Source organism: Camelus dromedarius, unplaced genomic scaffold (genome assembly GCF_036321535.1).
Source record: "Camelus dromedarius isolate mCamDro1 unplaced genomic scaffold, mCamDro1.pat HAP1_SCAFFOLD_200, whole genome shotgun sequence".
NCBI lineage: Eukaryota > Metazoa > Chordata > Mammalia > Artiodactyla > Camelidae > Camelus > Camelus dromedarius.
The window spans coordinates 349,115-374,281 of record NW_026989858.1 but is presented as its reverse complement, the minus strand read 5'-3'; the positions used below and the strand labels follow the sequence as shown (position 1 = coordinate 374,281).

The 25,167-nt window shown below is 42.3% G+C and overlaps 1 long non-coding RNA gene across 1 annotated transcript in view; it reads left to right on the top strand.

Moving 5' to 3' along the window:
- Nucleotides 1-24,816, top strand: part of LOC135320989 (uncharacterized) — a 39,232-nt gene extending 14,416 nt beyond the window's left edge. Inside the window, exon 6 of the long non-coding RNA XR_010380335.1 lies at nt 24,056-24,816. This is a non-coding gene — a long non-coding RNA (uncharacterized LOC135320989). The remainder of the gene's footprint in view (nt 1-24,055) is intronic.
- The last annotated feature ends 351 nt before the right edge of the window (nt 24,817-25,167 follow it).

Below are 25,167 nucleotides of genomic sequence, written 5' to 3'. Positions count from 1 at the left end.
GCTTAGCAATAGAAATGACAATACTGATTCCAGGGCAGGGCCGGGGGGAGGAACAGGGGAAATTGAATGTGACCTCAAACACCTAGGTGGGTTCTGGGTCTGTTACTAAAATCGGGAGCCTGGGAGGTACCTGCCAGGAATCGAACTCTAGAGTAAATGGTGGACATGAGGCATTTTTAAGATTCCATTTGTCATCCAAGTTAGGACTTCAAAGAGGCACTCGGGTCTATGGCCCTGGGGCTCAGGTGAAGGAGCCGGACTAGAGATACACGTTGGGAGTCGTCATTCTTAGCTGGTGTTCACAGCCGTGCAGGTGGATGAGTTCATCTCGAGAGGTGCAGACTGAGGCTGAGGCGGGTCAGGGCTGTGCCTGGGTTGGAGGAAAGCCCAGACCATGCAGCTTTGGCGTGTCACTCAGTGGCGTTTGGGATTTTCAGAGCAATGGCATTTATCCTTAAGGGTCTTGGGGGTGGGCAGGGCCACCCAGGAAGAAATCTGAATGGAGGGTTGTGGCCACGCGTGCGCATCTGGGGATGAAGCAGAGGCTGCATGTTCCAGGAGGGGAACCTCCTCGGAAGATGGAGTCGGAGTGGGGAGTGTTGAGAATGTAGTCACACTCACCTGTGAGGGAGGGACAGAGGCCTAATGAGTCTCCACCCTAGCGGACTCTATTTCCCATGAACAAAAGGCCAGCAGACAGAAGATTTGAGGTGAGAAAGAGCCAAAGTGGAGAATGGTGGTTGGACAGTTCTGGAATTGTCTCCCTGCAAAATAGAGTTAAAAAAACCCAGACTCTTAAGAACATTGATAGTGACGTTGGAGGAGATAGTTCTTTTTCTGGCCTCCTAAGGGTAAGACATGTATCCGGGGATACACAGAAGAATCGGGCAGTCTGGTCCGGGGCTTGACCCTTACCAGGGGGAACAGGGCAAGTTTAAAGGGGGAGAAGGGCAGCGGAGGGAAACTAGCCAGGTCTCGTGTCAGGTAGCAGTCGGCCTCACTACTTGCGTGTTGCATTCACATCCGTGCCTCCCAGGTGGGCGGTGGCAGCCCCCTTTTGCAGATTGGGAAGCCTTCTCAGAGGGGTTAAGGAATTGGTCCATTTCGCGGCTAGTAAATGCTGTAGCAGGATTCAAGCAGGGCCTTGTCAGACTTCAAGGGCATGTTCTCTCTACTAATTCCGGTACCTCCATGTTGTACCTGGATTGGTGAATTGGGTCAGTATTGGAGCCTTTCACAAAAAGTACGATTTAAGTGCCTCAGGACTCTTTCCCAAATCTCAGTGTTCTTTAATTGTTCAGAAGCACCGCAGTGCTTTTCGCCCCACAGAGGTAAGGTCTTACTCTTTTGACGATGACGTGGTTGCAAATGACGTACAGGTGCAAAACCAGACTTAGCAGCTTCTGAAGGGAAACTCTCCAGTTCTCCCTTGATAGGCTTTCTTCCACGGGATGTAACCTGCTGCACCGTAGGTCTGAGCTTTCTGTATGGAGTGAGGGTTTGATATCCAAAGTTAGCAAATAAGGGTCAGATGGAGAAAATCGACTTTAACTATTTAGTTTGGGGTTTCATTAGACAAGATGCACTATCGCTTAATGGCCCATATAACGTAAGTAATTGAGTACAGAACATTGCATTCCTTACTTTCTAATGAGAGGTGTCTTGCATCGTAATGTTGTCTGCTTTGGAACTTCAGCTCAGCCAGTAGGGCACCTGTCAGTGTGTTGGTGTGATTGCATTTACACAGTGCATGTAATCTGGGCTTCCTCTGCCCCAAACACTCCAGTGCAGAATCATAGGCTGTAGCCATCACTTAATTATACAAATACTTCTACAACTATATGATACAAAAAAAAAAAAAACAAAGAGAGAGAGAGCGAGAGAGATTGCCTTATCAAATTTCCTTTGATTTTAACTGCAAACTGTTGTTGAGCAGCTCTGGTTTCCTTTGGATATGAATATGTACATTTCTTTGCATGTAACTTGGATCTTAGACTAGAACACCAACCTCTTGCTTTCCATGAGCCACAAAAATCATAGCCAAATGACATACGTATAAAACATTTTATTCTTTTCTTCTGAGACAGAATCCTTGAATCTGGGACTTGGGCTGTGATTTTGCTTTTTGCTCTTCCCACCCCCCTTATCGTCTCACTCCTTTTTCCCACGTGGCCTCCAAGAGTTCATGGTCTCAGAGGAGCAGGTGGACAAACACCAGTTGGTCGCCAAGCAGTCCTGCTGTAGAGGGAGCCCAGCCAAGAGCTAAAGGACTTCATCAGAGAGGGCTTCCTTGAAGAAATGGGCTCTACATTCAGTTATGAGGACAGAGTAAGAGTCAGCCAGGAGAAGGAATCAAGAGGGTGACTCAGGTTGCAGGAGCAGCCCGGGTAGAGGCCTGGAGGCTTGTGGGGTGGGGACTCGGGGAGAGTGCACTGTGTGGTCCAGGGTGGAGGGTGCCCCTGCTTGGGAGGACACTGGAGTGGGCCTAGGGATGGAGGGCTTAGGAGGAGCTTGGTTTTTTACTAGAATTGACACAGAAGAGGCAGTGAAGGGTGTCAGCAGAAAGTGACCCTCAGGAGAGGTACTCCTGGTTTTGCTTCTGATGTTCTACAGAAAGAAGGGGTCGGGGTGGGCGAGAGCAGCTCTGCCCGTCCCTTTGAGACCCACCCCTTCATTCATTTATTCATAACACATGCAATTCTGAGTGTCCAGGGGAGAGAGGGTGGACTCACAGTAGTAAGCAAAATGTATTGCTTCTTGAGAGTTTAGCATTGTCAGAAGTTGTCTTAGCGTAGAATGTTCTGGGAACACAGCAGGGGCACCTAACCCAAAGTGTAGAGGTTCGAGGGAAGGAAGGCTCCCTTGACAAACCGTCAAAATGCGCCTGGAGGCAAGTGGGGAGTAGCAGCAGTTCAGGGGGCGCCTGAGGTCATTGTGGACCTGGGTACTGTGGTGAAGGTGGGCGAGCAGCGTCGGGGGTGGGGCTAGAACTCTACCAGGGAGCCTCTGAAGGGTTTGAAGTGGGGGTGATGTAATCAAATTTGTGCTTTGGGAAGGCTGTCCTGGCTCCGTGTGTGTGTGTGTGTGTGTGTGTGTGTGTGTGTGTGTGTGTGTGTGAAGCAGGGAAGAGGGGGAGAGTGCCACCAACTGGGAGGGTCATTAGAAGACCATTGACAGGCTGGGCGGCCACCAGTGGGAGAGGGGCGTCGGGGCTGCTTGGGGACGGCAGGGGCAGTGTGAATGCCGGATTTCCTCATGAGGAGAGCTTATTAACGGGGACCCCCTAGCGGCACCTTGTGGCTGGAAGAAAACGGATGCAACCAGGTGGACTTTTCTCTTCTTCCCTGCATTGTGTGATGATCTTAGCTCAGCCAACATTTGGAAGAGAATAGCTAAGTTTCAGGGTAGCACAGGATATTTTTGAGCTCGTTCGAGAGAGATCTGATAGGATTTAGTCTTGTGTTGAGATCTGCATGTTCACTTAGCTAGAAACGTCCCGTCTTTTGGATTTCCATAGGGGTATTTTTTCTTGATAAAGATTGCTTTCTTGGTGAGAGGAAATTTAATACAGCTGCTGTGTTTCTCAAAAAAAATCTTATCTTTTAAGAAATTTAATATTCAAAAGAATAGCAAAATTTAAAATTGATAAAGTAAGGCTTTGGTGTAGTTTCTTTGGTTTCTGAGTTAATGTAGAGTTAGAGCCTTTGCATTACTTAAATAGCACATCCTTGTCAGTATTTAAAGAGCTGTTAGTGAGCGCCCCAGGACCCACTTCTCAAAGCATCATTAAATCTTGCTCTGAAATAGTGAAGTCATAAAGGTCTTGTTGGCAGAAGCCAAATAGTTGGTTTATAATTTGCAGCATAGCACCCTTTATAAAATAATAATAGGTTCAAAATTAAGAAAGTGGAAAATAATTGATTTTTTTAAAGCTGAAACATAATCTTTCTTGTGTTAATGTTGCAACTGGAAATTTCGAAAAGAAAAATCCTACTGTAATATCATCTACGTGGAATACATATATGTCTATCACGTTTGCAATGTAACTGCGCAGTGGTTTTTGAAGTCAGGACAATTCCAGCTGAGTTACTGGCAGTGATGGTGGCTGGTTTTCAATGGAAGACCCTAAATTTGCCTTCTGAGCTTTATTCTTTTCTGTTCTCTCTCTCTCTTTTTTTTTTTTTTTGGAGTGAGAGGGCTCAGTAGTGCTTTGCCAGCATGATTTTGGGGCAATTTGGGGGCAGATATCGTGCACAAGCAGTGAGATATTTCCATGCATTTTACTTTCTGGACATCACCATGGAACATGTGGGGGTTTGTGCCTGCAGGCCGGGATGCTGCAAGACTCCCTGGTCCATCACCTTTATGTCTTGGAGCTGCTCCAGTCAGTGAATGACTTTCTGTGTCTTAGAGGTAAGGTGATCTGATGCAGATGATCAGATGTGTAACTAAGTACTGTTACTTGAAATAGAAAACCTATCAAAAATGGCTCTAAAATACAGGATGAGGGAGGAGAATTGTCTGAGCTGCTTGCATGGGGAATATTCTCAGGTGACTCCCTCATTGTGTCTCCTGTCACTCCCCCCCCCAGCCCTGCGCGGCAGTCATCGTGAAGCAAGCATGCACTTTCTCAGAAACGCGCTGAATTTCCTTGTGCCTCTGTTTGTTGGCTTTTTTTTTTTTGAAAGCACATCTTGCCCTTTGCTTAAATGCCATCCCTGCCTAGTCACCTCTTACACTCATTCGTCTGGAGCTCGTCCATACATAGCTGCTGAATGGATGAACAGAATGTAGTATCTCCATGTAGTGGAACATTATTCAGACGTAAAAGTGAATAAAAAAGAAAAAATAAATAAAGGGGAATATGAAAAAGGCCACCTGCTCTGGGAAGTCCACACTGACTGCTCAACCAGCCCTTTTCCCTTTGAAACCCAATCACTTATGCTCCTCTCTACTCTTTTTGATAGTACTTACCACCTTCTAATAAACTTTAACACTTTCAAAAAAAAAAAGAGAGATGCTGATACCACTTCAACCTGGACGAGCCTTGATAACAGCACGTTTAGTGAAAGGAACCAGACACAAACGGCCACATATTGTTGAATTCAGTGATCTGAAATGCCCAGAATAGGCACATGCAGAGGCAGAGGGCAGGTGATGGTTGCAAGGGGTTGGGTGGAGGGGGGTTGGGAAGTGATTGCTAGTGGCAGGGGTGTTCTTATGGGATGATGAAGTGTTCTGGAAATAGATGGTGGTGAGGGCTGCACAACCGTGAGTGTGCAGAAGACTGCTGAGCGCTGTCTCTGGGAGTGCCTGTGGTTGGGGGCGGGTTTATTTTGTTCTCATCCGTGAAGAGTCATCTTGTGCTGAGGCCATTCTACTCCTGTGAGTGGTGAGGGTCAGAGACTTTGCAGAGTCATGTGTTATTTTCCCACTTGCTGAGTGTAGGCAAAAAAGGTTTAAGCCTGAGAAAGTGCTCCATCTGCAGAAACGTCTTTTAGTTTTGCATGGTGTAAAATTCTTGAGAGCTTTTTAATAGTTGAGGACAGCCTGTGGGGGGGAAACAGCCCATGAATCCTGGGTGAGTCCCGGAAGAACTGCGCTTCCCTCCCTGACACGGGTGGGGATTTCACCCCCGTTCAGGCAGTGAAGGGCCCAGACCCGAGAGCGGAGTTGACAGTCGTGAATATTTACATGTATCCGCTGCTTCATCTTGGATATTAATTTCAAGCTGAGTCAGTATGTGGCGGCAGCCTCATCCTACGTCAGGAATCTATAGTATCTGCTCTTTGAGGTGAAGACCTGACAGACTTGATTATTTAACAGTCTCCCTTGAATTGATATGTCAGATTCCTTTCTCAATAATAGAACAGCAGAATTATAGACGTCCTTTATTGCCGATGTGACCTGGAGCAGGTTTAGTCTCTGTGCCTCAGTGGCCTTATCTTCGGTTGGGGAAGATGATAACAGTGCTTCCCTCAGAGGGTCTGGTGAGGGGGGAGTGAGAAGTAGAAAGGGAGGACTTACACGTGATGCTCATGAATGACCGAATTTAGTGCTCCCAGCCTGGTGAGGCCTCAGGGGCAGAGATGGCAGAACAGACCATTCGTAGCCGGAGCTCGATCCGTGTTGGCAGCTGTTATGATCAGGATCACCCCTGTGGGTTATCAGGCAGTTTTAAGACTTGGTAATATGAATTCATGAATAATGTTAAAAGATTAGACAACTCAGATCCGGTTTACATAGTTCTCAAGATTTCCTGTGAGAAATGGATATTTTTTTCCCCATCTTAAATCTGAGTTGATTCTCTAAAAAAAATTCTGCATTCCTCCACCTTTTTGAGTTAATTCTCCATTTCTGAAAAAAAAAGTTTTTAAATGGAGTTATTGGTGTCTGAACTGAGGGCCGCATGCATGCTGAGCACATACTCTCTCAATTGAGGTATAATCTCCCCCCTGATTTTTTTTAAACTTTACTTTCTTTGTATGCAGAGGTTAGTGACCTCTAATTCTTTTTCTGGAGACTTGTCCATGAACCTGTAAATCTATAATTAGTGGACAAAATTTGATTTATTAAAAAAATCAATGGAACATTCTGCAATCCATTCAAAAGGAAATGCTCATTGACATAAAATGTTTCTCCTTTATGGTGATTTCTAATTTTTGGTCTGCCTTAACTTATTAAAAGTAATCCTCATCATCATAATGACCAAGCTTGCTCTGAGTGGACACTTACCTAAGGCTAAAATGCTTTCCTCATGTTTTAATTCATAGCAGGTGTTTAAGGGTAGGTATCAGTGTCTCCTTTTCTGCAGCTGAGCGGTTGAGAGATGGGGCAGCTTGTCCCAAATCTCACGCAGCTGGCGCTGGCAGGCTCAGGGCTGGAACCCAGGCTGCACAGGATGCATTCTCAATGGCTCCTCTGATCAGCCCCAAGTTGAGTGGTTTCCCGAACTCCTGTGAGTCCATAAATGAACGATTTTAGCGATCTCAGCTTCATGAAGCCTTCAAAGGAGAGACACCAGTGAGAATGTTAGACAGAGTGGCATAAATTAAAATTGTACATTTTCACAAATGTTGCTTTCTCAGGCAATGAGTTAAAAACTATATTTTTTTATTTTAGTGCTCTGTAAACACTAAAATCAAAACATTAAAAATGATTATAGTGCAAAATTGGAGTGGGCTTTGAAAGTCCAACCATTTCTAATGATGTTGCTTGTTTTTCTCTAGTGGTGCTTATTGACAGAAAAATTTACAAAGACTGAATTGGTTCTATGTAGTCTTAGTATGGAGGAAAGTTTTGTCAGTGAATATTGTAAGTAAAATCTTTACTCTTTTCTTTCCTGATGATGAATATGTAAGTTGTTTTCATGGCTTAAGTACATTTCCTCATTTGTGAAATTTGAGTGATGCCCTTTACCTTGTTTGACTGTGAGAGGTGGACGCCTTGTATATGAAGCACCCAAGAGCTGCTTATAAAAATATGCTGTCACAAGGACAGATAGTTTAGAAGGATCAACTCTGAATACTAAAGAGGGTGGCTTGTTTCTGATGCATATTCAATATGCATATTTATGAATATATGAATATGGCTTAAAGTAACAAGGATTCAGTGTTTTGTGTGTGTGTGTGCAGTATGAAGTTTTAATGAAATCTTTATCATTCTAGTGAGACAGGGACTAGTTAAATCACCTTAAGCAGACGGCCTTGAATATTATTTACACAGAATGTGTGTTGTTACAACTCAGAATTCATGTTGCCGTGTAACCATCCACTCAGACATTTAAATTCGTAGGAATCTGACCAGAACCATTAAGTTTAGAAAAATCTACATTGATCATTTTCAGGGAATAAGCTTCTCTCTTTTGTGATTAAAGAAAATTTTGATTTATTTTTCTGCACTCTTAATAGGTTTTAAAATATCAAAACATTGATTTGACATGTCACTTTTTTTAATAGAATAAAGCTCATGCTGTTTTAATGTGCAAATAAATGTTTTTGAATTTCAATACACTTGTATGCTTTCCTGGCTCTTTGAGAAGTATTTTGCAAGATACCTAGATTAATTACTGTTGGAAAAATACAGACGTGACTTTTATGAATATAGGCCTAGTACAGATCTGTTGGTTTTTGCTACAGTGCAAGACATGAGGCCTAGGAGAGATTTGCTGCTGATTGCCAGGAGGACAGATCCCAGATCTCAGTCTCCCCTCCTGTAAAATGAAGTGGCTGGACTGGATTCTTTCCTCTACTAAGAAGTTTCCATGAGCCTGTGTCTTTTGTTTATATTCAGGAGTATTAGCAATGTCAGATTAAATACTGAATACACCTCCCTTCCCCGAAGCAAAGTGCACTATGTGCTACATAAGATTTAATTATCTGATTCTTCTTTCTGATCCAACAGGCAATTTTTGTGTTGCATCTTTCCCAGCAACCTGGAAGGTGTTTTTAGCCATAGGTGGTGCTGTTGCACCTTCTAACAGTCTTAATATTCCTTTTGCAAAAGAAGGTTTAACAAATGTTATTTTGTTTTGATTCCGTTGCTTAGTGCTTCAGAATAGCACAATGTCCATTATGTCTGTCTACCTGGAAAAATTATTCTGCTTATGTCTTAGACTTATTCTGTCATCTCGCTGTGAACATTTCAGACTTGCTGTGCAAACAATGGCAAAATCGGTCTTTTCTTCCAGTGTTAGCAACCAGTGAGCCGGAATTTTATAAAGCAGCTAAGAGCGGCCTCTGGAGCACCTTAAAGCTGAAAAGTGTACTGAGTTCCCTGAGTATTGACCCAGCAGCTGTGTATCAATTGTTGGGAGGTGATTTTGTACATATAAGAAGGGGTGTAGTTCTTTGTCTTGGGTTTGCGTGCACGTGCTGCCACTGAGCCACGTGAGCCTGAGTCAGTTTGCTCTGAGTTATTCCCTCGTCTGTGAGATGGGGACGCTCGTATCTGCTTTGCAGAATTGTGAGAATTAGAAATTATGTAAAGTGTTTAGCACAGTGGGAATGTCAAAGGGCTCATAAAGTTTAGCTCCTGTTTTGTATGAAGCCATCATTTTACAGTCTTTGGCAGTTACTAAGAAACAGGAAAATAAGAAAAGCTGGTTTTATGCTGAAAGATATTTGAGGAGGTTCCATAGTTCCTATACCCATAATTTAGCATCAGCAGGGTCAGGACAGTTACACAGTCGCCTTGAACCAATGTTAAGCCACAGAATTTTTTGTTACTTCATATATATTGGGGCTTAAGGGGACCCAATACTTATACACATGTTTTCTCCAGCAGCCAACTGAGAGATGACACAGAAGAACAGGCAGGCGATAAATGTCTCCTGTATTACTGATGAAGCCACGTTCTCCATGAACTTCAGGGCTGTGGGAAAATGCGTGTCATGATACTGTGCCCCAGAACTAGAGACTCATGCAGTCCCAGTTAGCTCTGGGCCACAGTGAGCCTTCCCTTAAGAGGATCTGCCCCATCATGCACAGGGCTGCCCTGCCATGGAGCTGAGCATCCCGGGTGCTTCCCAATGGTGGCCAACACTGGAGGGAAAGGAAAGGTTTCATATGCCCTGCTTGTCGATCCGGACTCACACCTCAATCTGTTAGTGTGAGGAGGGCTAGCCGTTGTCCAGAGGTCAGGGGTGTGAAGGGAAAAACACTCTCCATGGACCAGATTGTGGAGGAGGCATCCCTTCCCTCAGTTTAAACAAGTGGTGGGATGCAACAGAAGGGTGCTCCCCAAGAGTTTATAAGAGGGGAAATAAGGATTTCCTTTGGGACTCAGACTAGCCATGAAACACAGAAGATGATTAGAAGGGAGATTTGTAAATCACTTTCTTATTAAATTCACATTTGTTGAGCACCAGAAATGTGCTACATTCTTTTCTGAGCGTTTTACAGAAATGAATCCTTCAATCTTCACAACAAGTGAGTAAGGAAGGTTTGATAGTTATCCCAGGTTTACAATGTGGAAATTGAGGCACGGAGAGAGTAAGTAAGTTGGCCAAAGTCACAGAGCTAGTAAGTGACAGAGCTGGTATTTAAACCCTGGCTGTCTGGTTTCCAGGCTCCCAGGGATGGGCTTTGGGTGTTTAGAGGTATCTGCATCCCTGGATCTCTGTACCTCTGTGCATCACTTAGCCCAGAAAGGACACGGAAAGGAGAGATACACAGGTGCTCACAGTCTTGTCTCAGCCACAGTCCACGGACAGTGCACTGTGATTGGCGTTAAATGTCTTCTGGGCAGCAGATCTTTTCGTATAACAGAAATTTAGTCCATTGAGTTAATCTAGAAACCCTTCCTGCTCTGCTTCTGTCCACTCTTGTCATGTGACTGCCTGCCTGTGATTGGGCTGTTGAGGAGAATCTGTACTCATGGTTGAACTCTGATATTTCAGTCTGGTTTGTAGTTTCACATCTCCTGTTACATTAATAAATTAAATTTCTGGTTTTCTTGCATCGGTCTCTCATGAGTTTGGTTAATTTGAAACCAGTCCATGGGAGCCCAGGGGTGATGACGGTATAATTTCTGAGCACGTTGTGGCACTTCTACCTGTGCGGACCTGCGTGGAAGATTTCTGCACAGCAATGACCCAGGCACTCAGCTATAAACGCTGGGCGTGCTTGCTGTTAGATAGTACATTATTCCCAAAACAGGGACCTGGCTGATCTGGTGGTCTGCTTTGTAATGAAGATATCTAAAGAATTTATCTTGTTCCCCTCTCCCCATGTCTCCCCTAAAGGTAAACTAAGCCTTTTTACTCATTGCGGATTCTACAATCTCTGCCTCATCCCATCTTTCACGAAGTTCCTCCTTACTATCACACAACTGTTAAAGACTATTTCCTTTGATTATACACAATAAATATGGGAGCATTTGAGAGGTTCTTGGAGTTGGCTCCCTAATCCCTCTCGCTTTCTTTCCTTTTTCCACAGTCTTGAGTAATTCATTCCATGTTGGTAAGACTTTTGCCAGCCAGAATCCACAGTTCCAGGTGAGAAGGATGCAGACTTTATCTCTCCTACCCGAGGGAGAGAGAGGAAAGAATTGAGGTCTGCTCCCCTGTGGTCCCTTTCTGCCCCAGGGCCACTCATGTTCACCTGCAGCCTTCTGGCCTCTGCTCAGAAGGCCTCTGTCCCAGGACTGACTGCAGCCTTTTCTTCCCTTGTCTATATTTCCTGTGCCTTTCAGAAGTTGGTCTCTTCTCTGCAATTCAACCCTGGCAGATGTGATGGTGGTCAGCGAGCTGGTGGGCAGTCATTTGGTGACTCCCAGGAGCCATGATGATTCTCCTGAGTCTCTCATTCGGGGTTACAAATCTGTCGAGCACCGGAGGAAGCCCATTCACGTGAGGTCAACACAACATCACATCACTTTAATTTTGTTTTTGAATTTTCAGTGGAGAAAGTATTTGTAGGAAACTGTTCCAGATTTTCGGCCGCCTGCTTTCCTCACCATTATTTCCTTTTTGGCTCTGGCGCTTGTTTAAAGAACCAGGTTACTTCTCTGGTCATTTGTAGCAGGTGGGCTTGCCGAATCCTTGATCTGCATTTGAAGCAGAATGCTTCTTCGTGATGTCAAACTGATTTTCCTTGTCATGTCTTAATAATTTGTGTACACTCATCAACTGTTTCAAGTTAAATGCTCTTTTCCAATTTCTGTTAACTCACATTTGCTGAACTCCTGCTTTCATGCTGAGGGCAGTTTCTTCTTCCTGTAATAAAATTTAGCAATTTGCATTTACTATGGGAAGGTAACTGGCTGGAGGTGCTTTTTTTCTTACCAGTTTTAATAACAATTCACCCATTAAAATGTACGGCAGTTTTTACTCTATGCCCAGAATTGTTCATCCCAGTCAATCTTAGAAAATTTTCATACCCCCAACAGGAAGCCCCTTACGCATATGCAGACATCCCCATCTTCCCCATCCTCCCACAGCCTCAGAAAGCCACTTTTCTCTCTCTGTGGATTTGCCTGTGCTGGAAATTTCATGTAAATCTAGTTACTTCATGTAAGTGGAACCATCTATTGTGACTGACTTCTTTCACACTGAGTAACGTTTTCGATATTTGTCCAAGTTGTGGCCTGGGTCAGTACTCTATGCCTTGCTATTGCTGAATAATATTCCTCTGTATGTCTGGGCCCCTCTGTTTACCCATTCATCACGTGATAGACATTTGTGTTGTTTCTGCTTTTTGGCTGTGATGAGTAATGGAGCCGTGAATATTCCTGTAGGAGTTTTTATATGAACATTTGTTTTCAGTTCTCTTACGTGTGTGCTCAGGAAGCAAAATTGCCTGGTCATTCAGAAACCAAATGTTCAACTCTCTAAGGACCTGCCAGGCGTTTTTCCAAAGTGGCCAGTCTGTGTTACATCCTCACCAGCAACGGCTGCGACCTCTGCATCTTCTGTGTCCTCATTAGTGCTTGTTACTCTTTTATTGATTATAATCTATTGTAGTGAGTGTGAAGCGGTTTCTCCTAGTGGTTTTGACTTGATTTCCCTTACAGCTAATGATATTGAACATCGTTTCTTTGTGCTTATTGGCCATTTGTATATTTTCCTTGAAAAATATTTTTCAGATCCTCTATTCATTTTTTAATTGAGTTGCCTTTTTATTGTTGAGTTGTAGGAGGTCCTTTTTTTTTTTTTATACATACAAATTCCTTATCAGATAAATGATTTGAAAAAATTTTCTCCTGTGTGTTGTTTTTTCACTTTCTGTATGGTGTCATTTGAAGCAAAGTTTTTAATTTTGATGAACTCCAATTTATCTCTGTTTTCTTTGTTCCTTGTGCTTTTGTGGTAATATTTAATATCTGAGGTATTTTATTTAACCTTTTATATATAAAATAACTTAATTATTAGGACCGTTCTAGGAGACGGGTGCTGTTGTTGTCCCCAGTCTATGGATAGGAGACTGAGATTCAGAAAATTTCACTGACTTATCAGTGTCAAAGCTACACAGTGCTGTTGGAATTCAGACCCTCATGTTTGTCCCAAGTATCTGTGATCCTCACCACCATGCTCCACTCCTTCCTGGAACCGTTAATGAAAAAGCATTTACTTTTTTGATTTCTTGTTAGTTTTTGTTTTTCTCATTGGGGCCTCATCTCCTCATTTCCTTAAAGAGATCAGTGTAGGTTTATTTTAGGTCTCTTGTAGGCAGAAGCATTGCTATCAGTTAACTTCTTTATTACTCACTCCCCAGTGATTGCTGTTGCTAGTTGACCTAATGAAGTCTTGCTTTAGTCTTTCCTTCTCATGACACTAACAACAGAGTCATGACTTACAGAATGCTTAAAGAAGAATGTACTTGATTGATTTTATTTTGCTAACCAATCAAACCAATCAAATAAATACCTGGTGTTGAAACATACGGTAAGCCCTCCAGAATAGGGTCACTGTCTTCCTTGTGTTTCATTTGTTTGGTCACAGTGTCTGGATAGTGCCTTGCTGTCCAGCAGTTTTGTTAGGATATGGTGCTTGTGAATCATTCTAAGGACAGAATTTTGACAACAGACTGTGTTGTTCATTTCACGGGGGAAAAGTTAATATAGAAATACTGCTCAGATCTATTTTAAAATTAATTTTAGAAATTTGAGAAGAGTTCAAGAAACCATACAAAGATCTTTTTCACTAATTTTAGATCTATCTTAGACAAATTATGGTTACATAGCAGAGTAACTTATCAAGTAGATTTGACAAGAGGAGTGTATTATTGATTATTTGTTTTAGTTGAAATATTCTAGCTGGGATAAAATATTCAGTGCCCATAAATGAACAAATATGTTTGTGTTTCTATGCAACATGGGAGTAGACTTCATATGTTTCTATATAATATATATGACTGTGTGTTTTAATCTGTCTGTCAGTGTTTTTATAGTTTTTCAGCAATGTTGTAACTTTGCAATTCTTCTAAGAAAATCACCTCAGATTCTAGTGCAGTTTGTACTGTGTATGCTGTCTTATGCATGGGATTCCACTGTCCCCTTAGTGAGGAATTTCCTCTTCTATTGTGTTAGTATCAGAGTTAAAGGAACTGTGATTTCTAGGCCTTTGCTTTCCATGTGTTTGCACTTGGATGTCAATCACAATTTTCCCTTTCTTGAGTTTTCATTGTTCAATTAGAATTTTTGAAAATAACTTAATTTGTTGCATCGGTCTCCCTAGAAACTTGATGTGTTTGTGCTTTTCAGTTTTCAATTAATGAAAAATGTAAATACACTCTTGTTTTTAAGTAGTCCTTTTTCACTAGATATTTGTTTACCTCTTTATAGTTAAAATATTTTTTCCCAATGAGTGAATCGGTGTGTATATTTTAAAAGAAACCTTACTTTTTATCCTTTTTATTGTAACACTTATATTCATTGTAGAGAATTTAGAAAATAAGGATAAACACAGTAATAACTTCACAATGGCCTCTAATCTCACCTGGAGATACAGTTGTAAGGATTGAAATTGAGAATTACAAGTCCTCTTAAATTGTTCTTCTTTTTCAAGTACGATTTGGTTACTGAGACCCTTGAATTCCCATATGAATTGTAGCAGCAGCTAGTCAGTTTCTGCAGAGGAGCCCGCTGGGATTGTGATCGAGACCATGTTGAATATACGGATCGCTTTGAGGAGCACTGCCATTCCAAGAGCTCTGACTTCTGATCCAGGAATATGCGTGGTGTGTCTGTCCAGTTATTTAGGTCTTCTTTAATTTTTTTTTCAACAATGCTTTGAGTTTACAGAGTTTTATTTTACTTTTTGTTTTTTGCCTTTATACTGAGGACAAATGTGCAAGGTACCAGAATCAGAAGTGTATTTGAGCCCCGCCACTTGCTGCCACAATGGTCGCTGCGCTCTTGCTTCACCCGCTCTAAAATCTTGCACAAAATAGGACCTCAGTAACTCTCTCTCTCTCTTGAATGATTGTATGATTGTTGGATGATGCTTGAGAGTCCTTGTGATGATTTTATTTCCCCAGCCTTTCCCCAATTCTTTACTATGCCCTTTCTCTTCCTTTCCTCCAGCCTGGGTTTCAGTCTACCTGTGGCATTGATTTTTCTTGTCTGTAGACACTACCTTTCACTGGTTCACGATCATTTTACATGTGGGCTGTGGAAAATTGCTAGATGTCAAGAAAGAGCCAATCGATTGCATGCTAGTATTTTTAGAGTGTGTTACTGTTTTATCGATTGAAATTAAATCAGGCTGACCCCCTGAGCCCTCCCGTGAGCTGTTTTCGCCTTCCTACAGGTGATACTGCTCTGGTTGCTGAATGTGCCCTTTCCCCAGACTTGGTTTTGGAGTTAAGTCACCATCAGTGGAGCCCTCTCTTTAAAAGATGAAGAGAACATTTGCTCCTTCTCCCTGGTTGGGGACTTGGATGAGATGAGGTACCAGATAAAGAATGGAGCCCCACCTCATCCTAACACCCGCTCGTTCCATTCCTTTCTCCAGGGAAAAAGAGTACAATTCAACACTATAAACATTGATTGTGAGCTAATGAGATAGACAGGACAACCGATCATTTATTAAATATCCTTTCATGCCAGAAACAAATGTATTATACACACAAAAAGCACACAAAGAACGGTTGTAACGTGATTACACACGTGGGTCCGAGTTCGAGTCCTGCTCTGGAGTGACCAGTCCTGAGAGATGGAGAAATGTTAGGTCAGCTTAGCTTCTCCCGGACTTGTTTGCTGTCCTGCAAAGACGGGCTTGCTAGGCGTCCCTCCCCCTTAGAGGTGCTGTGGGGTGTAAATGGCGCGTGGGCAGCCCGAGCACAGCTGCTCATTCCTCGTAAGGGCAGGATAGCATCGCTTTTGCGGTGACAGCTTTATGACCGTCCCGTGTAGACTCTTAGTGCTCCGAAGGGATGCCTTGTGGTTTGGAGATGGGATTCTCACTTCTGTAAATACCCAAGGATTGTGTTATTGGGCCGTGCTGATTTGAATCTATTCTTTAGAAAGTACATAATGTAGATATATTTTTCAAGCATGCATGCTTTTTTCTTTTATTATTTATAGTTCTACCCTCTCTCTTGGTGTGACTTTTCATGGAATCCAGGAAACAGTCCTAAGCCACCTGCCTCTTCACACTTCTCCGTGGTGGTTTTCTTCCCTGACTAGAAGAGGGTTCTGCATAGGAAATTTTCTTTGTTCCCCTTTTCTTGGAGTCTCTCTGTCTGTCTGCCCATCTCTCACCTGTCCATCTGTCCATTTATCTACCCACTGAATCTTCTGACATGTTCCAAAAAGCATTTCAGGCAGCTTACAGAAGAACAGATACCAAATAAACAGGTGAGAAATTGGGGCCAAGTTCAGACAGTGAGGCTAGGAGGCAAGCCTGTGTTAGGGTTGCAGGCATGAGAGACACGCGTCTGCCCTGTGACTTATAAGATTGACAGCAACAGTGTGCCTGAGGCTCCCAGCAGACACAGGGAAACAGGGTTTGTGGGAGATGCTCACTGGCTGCGAAATAAATAAGTGGCTTAGGAGATGCCCAGCCTTTCCAGCTACTAAGGCTTAGGAGAATATTTTGAGTTTCTTCCAAAATCAGAATATTGCATCTTTTCTTTTTTCAGAGATCTATGTATAGTTTGTTACATTCTATACCTGGAAATTTCTCCAAAACTGCTTCCCACATGAATCCCATGGCTCGGGAATGGGGTGGTTCTGCTCATTGACGGGGGTTGGCCAGAAACAGAAAATGACAGCCTCAAAGGAGCCTGGGATTTGTCAGTTATGTTTTGTCAGTACTGTAGAGTTCAAACTCTTTCACAGTATCTCTCCATCTGAGGAGGCAGCGTGCTCTCTTACCAGCATCAGGAGCTCAGGACCACAGGATGGTGCGGGCTGAATGCACTGCCGTCAAGACAGCTGTGCTAGTCACTGCAGGTGTGGTTCTTTTACATACGGCATTTCATGTTCTTTACTAGAATGTTTCAACAGGGAGTTAATTAACTGAGTCAATTCACATTTAATAAATATGATGCTTTGTTGAAAAGACAGTTATAGGCAGAATATAAGCTGTGAAGAATTTAAAAACGGTTTCATTACTGAAATTTCTGTAGGGAAGATACACAGTTTATCTTATTTATTCCTCTCTTTTAAAGTAACAAAGAAACAAGACAGAAAAGGCAGAGGATGGTTTCTGTTCTTCCTCTCCGCTTGCAGGTGCCCTCACCTCCAGTAGCATCCATCCAGACACCAGCACTGACACTGGCCGTGCTCAGAACTGCCTCAGCCCTGAAGACACAACTGACAAATAGAAGGGGGCTACGCCCTATGACAGCAGGTGCTCTCACTTTGTGGGTCCTTATGTAACTGCACGATGTTAATCAGGATCGCCCGTTCTACATTGTGTAGCGCTGCTGCGGTGTCTCCTAGTTACTTGTTTCTGTAAGTATTCATGTATTATTCCCCAATGCGTGTTACTACACGCCTAAAAATGCTTTTTTCAGATGAAAAATAATTTGCATTTAATATAATAAGTCTGAAAAAAGGGGCAAAATAGTCTATCCTGGTCCCGCTACTCAGAGATAATAATTAACAATTTAACATTTATTTTCTGTTCTTTTCGTCAGTGTGTATCAGCTCTGTCATAAAAACCAGTGAGCACTCTGTCCCTGTTTACTGTGCGGAGATCTCCATTTTCCATTCGGCTTATTACATGTTTTTCTACAATATTCTATCTCCCCTGGCATGATTTTTAATGACCAGTGTAGCATTCTGTCTTAAGGAATGCATCGTCCATTTTACTTCGGACTTAAATAAACTTTTAAATTCCAAGTATACTTAACTGAAATACTGAAAAGAGAACTGTGGTGGTACAGGAAGGCCCCTAACTCCCTTCTCATTATTTCCTGAGAGTAAAAGCTGTGGAAAATTTGGTATATATATTTCATGACCTTTATGCCTATGAGATACATATATATACACATATGAGAAATCAATGTATAGGTGTGTGTATATATGATTTATTTAAAAATGAGACCATACTATATGTTTTTCTGCAGCTCGCTTTATTCACTCAGGGTTATATCATAGACGTCCTCCCACTCCAGACTCACCCGGTCCTTTCAGATAGATTGGAGGGGTCTCCTGATGTGCGGGTGTCGTCTCTTGTCCACGGACACATTTGGTGGGAGAGTGCTGTGGACAAGGCCCTGGACCACGGCGAAACGCCGGCTCCCTCAGCGCCCACAGCTCGCCTTGAATTACCGTAACATTGTCTTCATTGTGGACAGTTAAGTTTTCTCCACTTTCCACTGTCAGAAAGAATGTTTGACTTGCATCCTTCTTGTACAGACATTCCTGTGATCTTGTATGGATATTCCTTTAGTTAAGGCTTCTGGAAATTTAGTCCCTGGATGTGACACTTACATTCATCACAGACTCCTTTCAAGTGACTCTAGAAATTCCTTCTCCATTGGGGAATGAAAAAATGCGCAATTACTTATGTAACCAATTCTCTATCGCTGGATATGATTTCACTTCAGTTTTTCTTCCCACCTTTGTAAACAGTGCTGTGTAAATGCCCTGATGGATACATCTGTTTGGACTGATTGTTTTTTTTCTAAAGGAAACGATTCCTAGAAGTGGAGTTGAGTCAGTGTGTATGTACGTTTTTCAGAGTTTACATATCCATTGATATGTCATCCTCTGAAAAAGTCGCTTATGATTTGTTCTCACACAGATGGACACTAACTAGAATATCTTAAAAATATTCGCCAATATGATAAGCAAAAGTGCTTTTTCATTGTTTTTGTTTGCATTTGATGACCAGTGAAGTTTTGAGCTTTTTTCACTCATTAGCCTTTTGAATTTTTTAAAATGAATGATTCATTTTGTCCTTTGCAAACATTTAAGTGAGGGAGCTTCTTGTTGCTTTGTGACAGCTCTTTGTATGTTATGAAAATTTACTTCGTGACTTCATCAACATGTATCACAGAGCTTTTTCTTGTCATTTCTTTCCTTTCATTTTGTTCAGAAAGTTTTTTATTCTTGTTGTGGCTCAAACTACTCTTAAGATAGTAAATGTCTTCCTTATGGGTTTTATCTTTGACATTCTTAGAAATACTTCCTTATAATGGAATAAATCTCTTCTGTAGGTTTTTTTAATCTCTAAGGTGGTGATTGTAATAGTACTTGTTATAGTGAGGAGAAGTTGAGTTAATAAGAGCAAAGGGTTGTATTTGCTGTTATTAGTACTTTTTAATATTTACATCACTATGTGCAATTTATCTTGTGGTCATTATGACAGGAATAGAATTTATTCTTTCTAGGTGATTCTGATTGTCCCAGGACAATTATTGAATTCATACTTTTCTCTTTGATTTGAAATCCCACCTGTACAAAATATTTACATACACTAGAGTCTCTTTTTGAACTCATGGTTCCTTTCTGTCAATCTCCCTTCCTTACTCCAGCACCATATCTTACATATTGTAAAAATTTATTTAATCACTGGCAGTCTGATTTTTTTTGATTCTTTTCTTCCATCCCAAATTTTCTTGTCTAGTATTATGACTTTATTATTCCTGAAGAGTTCCAAAATATTTTGTTCAAGTTAAAAAACATCAGATTGGAATTTTCATGGGAGTTTTTAGTAAGTTTTGAATTATTCTTAGGAGAACTTACATCTTTACAAAACTGCTTTCCTCCATGCAATATGTTTATGTCTCTACATTCATACCTCTTACTTTAACACTCAGTATAGTCCTGAAGTTTCTCCATTTAGAACATGGGCATTATTTTTGAATTTATTCCAGTTTATTGTTTATGTTTTTGTTAATTTTGTGAGAATTTTTTGCTATTATATATTTAAATGCTTAAAACTGACATTTAGAAAGGAAGATTCGGTTTGTCAATACTCAATTTGTAACTTGTCATTTAAAATTGTAAGTATTAAGCACTTGTTCCAGAATCCTTTCTTTTCTGTTTTTAAAAATTTGTTTCCAAGATTCTCAAAATGGTCATAGCTAAGTAGTAGTATAGGTGGGGAGACAGATGGAGAGAGGTAGTGTGGCTCATGTACAGACTGTGAGCAGTTTCATGGCTGCCTTGAGGCTGGAGAAGCCGCAGAAGAGCCCAGGTTAGACCGGGGGTGGCTTTGTATGCACTTGAAAGCCAGCTTTCCTGCCTGTATGGTGAAGCCTGTTGGGCGTGGCAGGTAGATGATCAAGGTCCGATGGAGGTCATTGGCTGCACAGAACGCTGTGTCTGTGAGAACTGGCTAACATTACCATGGGAAATGCTTGGCGCCAGGAACACTGCAGGGGAGCTGGGGAGCCTGTGTGTTAAGGATTTTCCAGTCCTGGGAGTGGGAAGAGCAGACTCTGCATTCAGATCTGAGTTTGAATTCATCCTCTTTAGTTTACTGGTCCTCTGACTTTTGTCAAGTTATACATCCTCTTTGAACTCCTGTTTTCTTGTCTCTCAAAACAGGAGAATTACGGCCTGCTGCTAGAGTGTTTGATCAGTGTAAATGATTTGTGTGTATAAGATGCCACGTACAGCCACAATCTCAGTGAGAAATGGGTTGTCGCCTCTTCTTCTGCAACTCAGTGCTCGATAAGACATCGGGGGAAAGCCAGTCCCTAATTTGTTGTGATGCAATGAGGAACAAAATTAACGTTTGCCTTTCCCTAGCAGTATTCTTAATTCTTTGTTTCATTTACCTCTTTCCTCCTTTACTCTCCCCTTTCACCTCCTCCACCAAAAGAGACTGAGACTGTCTGAGAACACTAGATTCAAATTACTTTAAATGTTGGCTCATCCCCATGAAATTACAGTGACATTAAAAAAAATCTGTACACATCCCAGACGATTATATTTGATTTATACACACACACACACACACACAATCAGGATGCCTCCCGTTTGCTGAAGGAGAAGGACCACTTTTTCTGAGTTTTCATTCACTGAGCGTGAGAGGAAAGTCTCTTAAGCAGAAATTCACCTGGCTTCATGCATGGTTTTTTAAATTGGATTTCTGCTTTGTGTCCATAGAAATATTCTCCTATTAGAAGAGGGGAAGTGGAGACATAGATATTCTGCTGAGATATTGGTGCCATCATATTTGAGTTGGAAAGGATTTATGACAGCATAGAGTTGTAACTTTTTATGGGTGAGAATCCATGATAGTGTAACTTGGACAAGAACCCGGGTCTTCTGTCTTCGTGTCCACGTGGATGAAGAGGCAACTGGGTGGGGGATGGCAGGGATAATTCTTGCTTGAGTTCCAGGGTCTTGCTAGTTTTCATTGTTCAGCTGCCTTTAGTTTATGTCCATGTGGCCTCTCATGGGAAGGTCACTATGTCCTGATAGATTGAGTTTCTAATCAGCAAAAAGGTCTGGACCCACTAATGGTTCCCAGAGATTTTCTGCTGACCTGCTGACACTTTATATACATGAGACTTAAGAAATTGCTGGATATAAAATCTTTAATGTTATCGTTTGCCCTCGAGTTCCATAGGAATGGAGTGCTGTCTCAGGCTGTCTAAGGCTAGATCTGAACAAATATAGGGTGATAGGCTGCCCAGCTGGACCCTCCCCAATCTAATGGGATTTCCACCTTAGTTTTTAGAATCAGGCAGATTAGTTCAAATCTTGCCTTTACCATTTATTAGCTTTGTGACCTTGAGGAAGTAACTTTACTTTGTGAGGGACCAATTTTCTTTGTCTGTAAATAAGTTCAGTATTTATTTTAGGGTTTTTGTTTTAGAATTGAATGAATCAATTCCTTCATTTATTCCTAAAATACAGATCACATGGTTCTATGCTGGTGCCTTATTAGTTGATTACTAAGGGACTCAGCAGTGAGAATGTGGGTGAGGACCCCTGGATAATAGAGCTTATATTCCAGCATATGCTTGTAAAAGACTGGATTGCAGTGGATTTTTAGTAAATGTCCACTCCATTCCTAATCCCCATTGATTGTGTATATATCTTTATACTAATATATGAACAATTTTTTATTGCAATTTAAGTCTCTGTAGTATTTAAAGTATGTAGCTATAACAAAAATACGTGAAATAAAATTATCTGACTTTTATTTTCTTTTCAATAAGCAAAACAAAATAAAATAGAAAAGAAAAGAAAAAGTTTTGAAGGAGTAGAAATAATTTTATTTCCGTGGAATCAACTCCCTATGTTAGGTTTTTCGGTTGTGTTCTTAAACAGCATATAAAATTGACAGGTTTTGTGTTCAGTGTTGATAGCTGGGTGAGTAGTTTCTTTTTGTGGTTGTCTTTGATGAATTATTTGCACTAGATCATAAGTAATGTGCATGTTACATATTGGAAACGAGGAAACAGTGGAGACATACTACCTCCAATGCAGTCATTTTGTTACCGAGTCCAAACTCATTCTGCTCACCAAATGACAGGCCAATAAACCGGGAGATGAGGTGTTGGAGCAAGGAATAGTGACTTTATTTGCAAAGCTGGCAGATCCAGAAGATGGCAGACTGATGTCCTGGAGAATCATCTTCCACAAGTCAGAATTGAGTCTTCTTTTATACTAAAAAGGGGCGGGGTTTTGATTGGTTGTTGGAAACTTCTTGCTGTATGAATTGCTTGTCCTTTGAATCCGCTGTTCTTGCAGCTGTCCATGCGGATCAAATCATGTTGCCCCTGTGAAAACTCCAAAAAAAATAACAAAGGTTATTCTCTATTTTGCAACTTGCCATCTCTACATAAGTGCAGATGAATTAGCATCCTTCAAGATCACGGCCAGGAGAATAGGCTGTCCTGGATATTTCAGTCTAAAGGCAACTTTCTTTTACAAATGGTGCAGAGCTAGGAAGTCTGAGCCTAGAAAACAGGGCACAGGTTTAAAGCCAAAGGAACAGACCTAACATGGGGTCAAAATTGTTCTTTTCTATTACAATTCCCTTTTCTGCTTCATAGATAATTTTAGTAAGAAACATGAGCAATTTTGTATTTTTGCTTCTTAATAACCGATAAGTGGGCCAACTATATTTTTGTGAGCAGAGATGCTGTGCGGGCATAGGGGTCACAGCACACTCTTGTTGGGGGTGGCCGACCCTGAAACATGTCTGATGCCACGTGAGTGTTGGTGAGGGTCCCCCTAGCCAGCGGCACTCTTCAGGAAGTAGCATATGTGCTTTGACTTCTTGAGACCTCATTTTCGGCTGCAGGAAATTTTTTCAGATACTGCGATTGAAAAATCACTCCAGCTGGGGATAATTAGGGAAAAAAGGAAAAGGAAAAGGGTTTGGAGTAGAGTAGAAGAGAAGGACATAAGATCACGGAGCCTGAGTGCTTGGCAGCGGGGCCTCGGGAGAGAGGGGAGCAGAGGTGGGGAGGGGCCTGACCTTGGAACCAGCTCCTGCACCTGTCCCCGTGCCCAACCACATAGCTTCCAATGGGCCTGGGCCACCTCTCTGGGCTGGATGTCACCCTGTGCAGAACCTTGAAAATCGAATGTAAGGGGTGGGCAGCACTCACCTAGGGGGTCACTGTGGATTTCAGTCAAGTCCACAGTGCCTTTTCTGGTCATGTGCCTTCACTTGTCCTTTATCTCAGGATCTGAGGAGGAGGAGAAAGGAACTCAGGTAGAGATCCAGGAAGATATCCGACTGTGTTAAGAGAGGACAGACACAGTTAAAAGGGGACCGAGGACACTTGCAGCAAAGTAAAATGACTTCACAACTATTGCTTCAGAGCTGCAGGTGTGAGAGAGCCTAAGCCTGTTTCAGAGTGCAGGGGACAAGCGGAAAGGAATGGCAAAATTTCCACTGAAATTTGAAATTTTGTTAAATAGCCTGCTACTGTTGCTTGTATCACTTGAATGAATGCAGGCATATTTCTGTGGGCATTTATATGTTCACTCAACCCCACCAGCCACTCTTGCCCCCATCGGGGATGGGCTTTCTCAAGCACAGTGCACCTCCTGCTTGGGTGGGCCACGCTGTGGGTCCTCGCCTGGGGCCGGGCTGCTGCAGGGCACTGAGTCCCTGAGGCACGGCCTGTGATACACGACAGGAACATCTCTGCTATCGACTGAGGGCCTCCTTTTCCCCCTGCAGTGTAAGAATTCCGGTGACTGAGTTAGAAGCATGCTTCCAAGCTGTGCGTGTCCTCGGCATCCAGAAGCGGAGCCTGGAAGCTTCCGAATTTCTCCAGAATGCAGTCTACATTCACCTTCGGCAGGTGAGTGTATGTCCTTACACAAGTGGAGGAATTACTGCAGTTTTCCTGGAACTTACTCACCACTAGTCCATCTGATTTTTCTGTGCTAGGATTCAGTACGGCCTGCTAAAAAATCTGGAGTCAGATCTTGAAACCCTGATGAAGAGGATTATTTATTTTATTTCACTATATGATAATCTTTTACTTTCAAAATTCAGAATTTTTGGTTCTTTCAGGCATTTTTGGGGGGGTTGGCAAAACAAATTTGCTCTTACCGTCTTTGCGACCTGTTGCTTTGTGCCTCTCACCTGTCTTCTGTCACTTGTGAGGCAGTTCCATTTGTGACCCTGTCCGGGTTGTTCATGTTATACAACATAAAGTCTGTAAAAGTACAGTCCCTTTTACTCCGAAGACATTCCACAAATACTACTTAAATCTGGGTGTGGTTTTAAGAAGACAGAATCATTAGAACATGTACTTGCAGGTTGCTAGTGCAAAATCCCCAGATCAATAGTCTAGCTCAACATCTAAAATCTTTCTAATCTACCTTGGATTTGTATGGATAAGTGAAGCAATTTGCTAAGAATTGAACACCAGGGTTAGAATACAGGCTGGTGTAGCTCAGCAGGTCCTCCTGAGCCAGCGCTGTGCCAGAGGGCGGGGCCGAGGGAGAGGGCTGGGCTTAGGGAAAGAGGAGGGCCAAGGAGGAGGGGGGTCCTGCCCTCCCTGAGCTGACAGTTTCATGGCAAACACCTTCACCATGTGAAGAACTTGGAGTTTCTTCTAAGAACACTAGGTTTGAAAAGAGTCATAAAAGAACGGGAGTGACAAAATCTAATTTGTCTCAAGTAGGGGAGAGCAGCTGGAAGGCCACTTGGGAGACTCGTGAGTCCAGGTGGGCAGTGTTGGTGGCTTCTACCTGAGCGGTGGGACAGTCAGTGGGACAGTCACCGGGAAAAAACGAACAGATTTTAGGCATGTTTAGATGGTAAAAAGGAAAGGATGAATG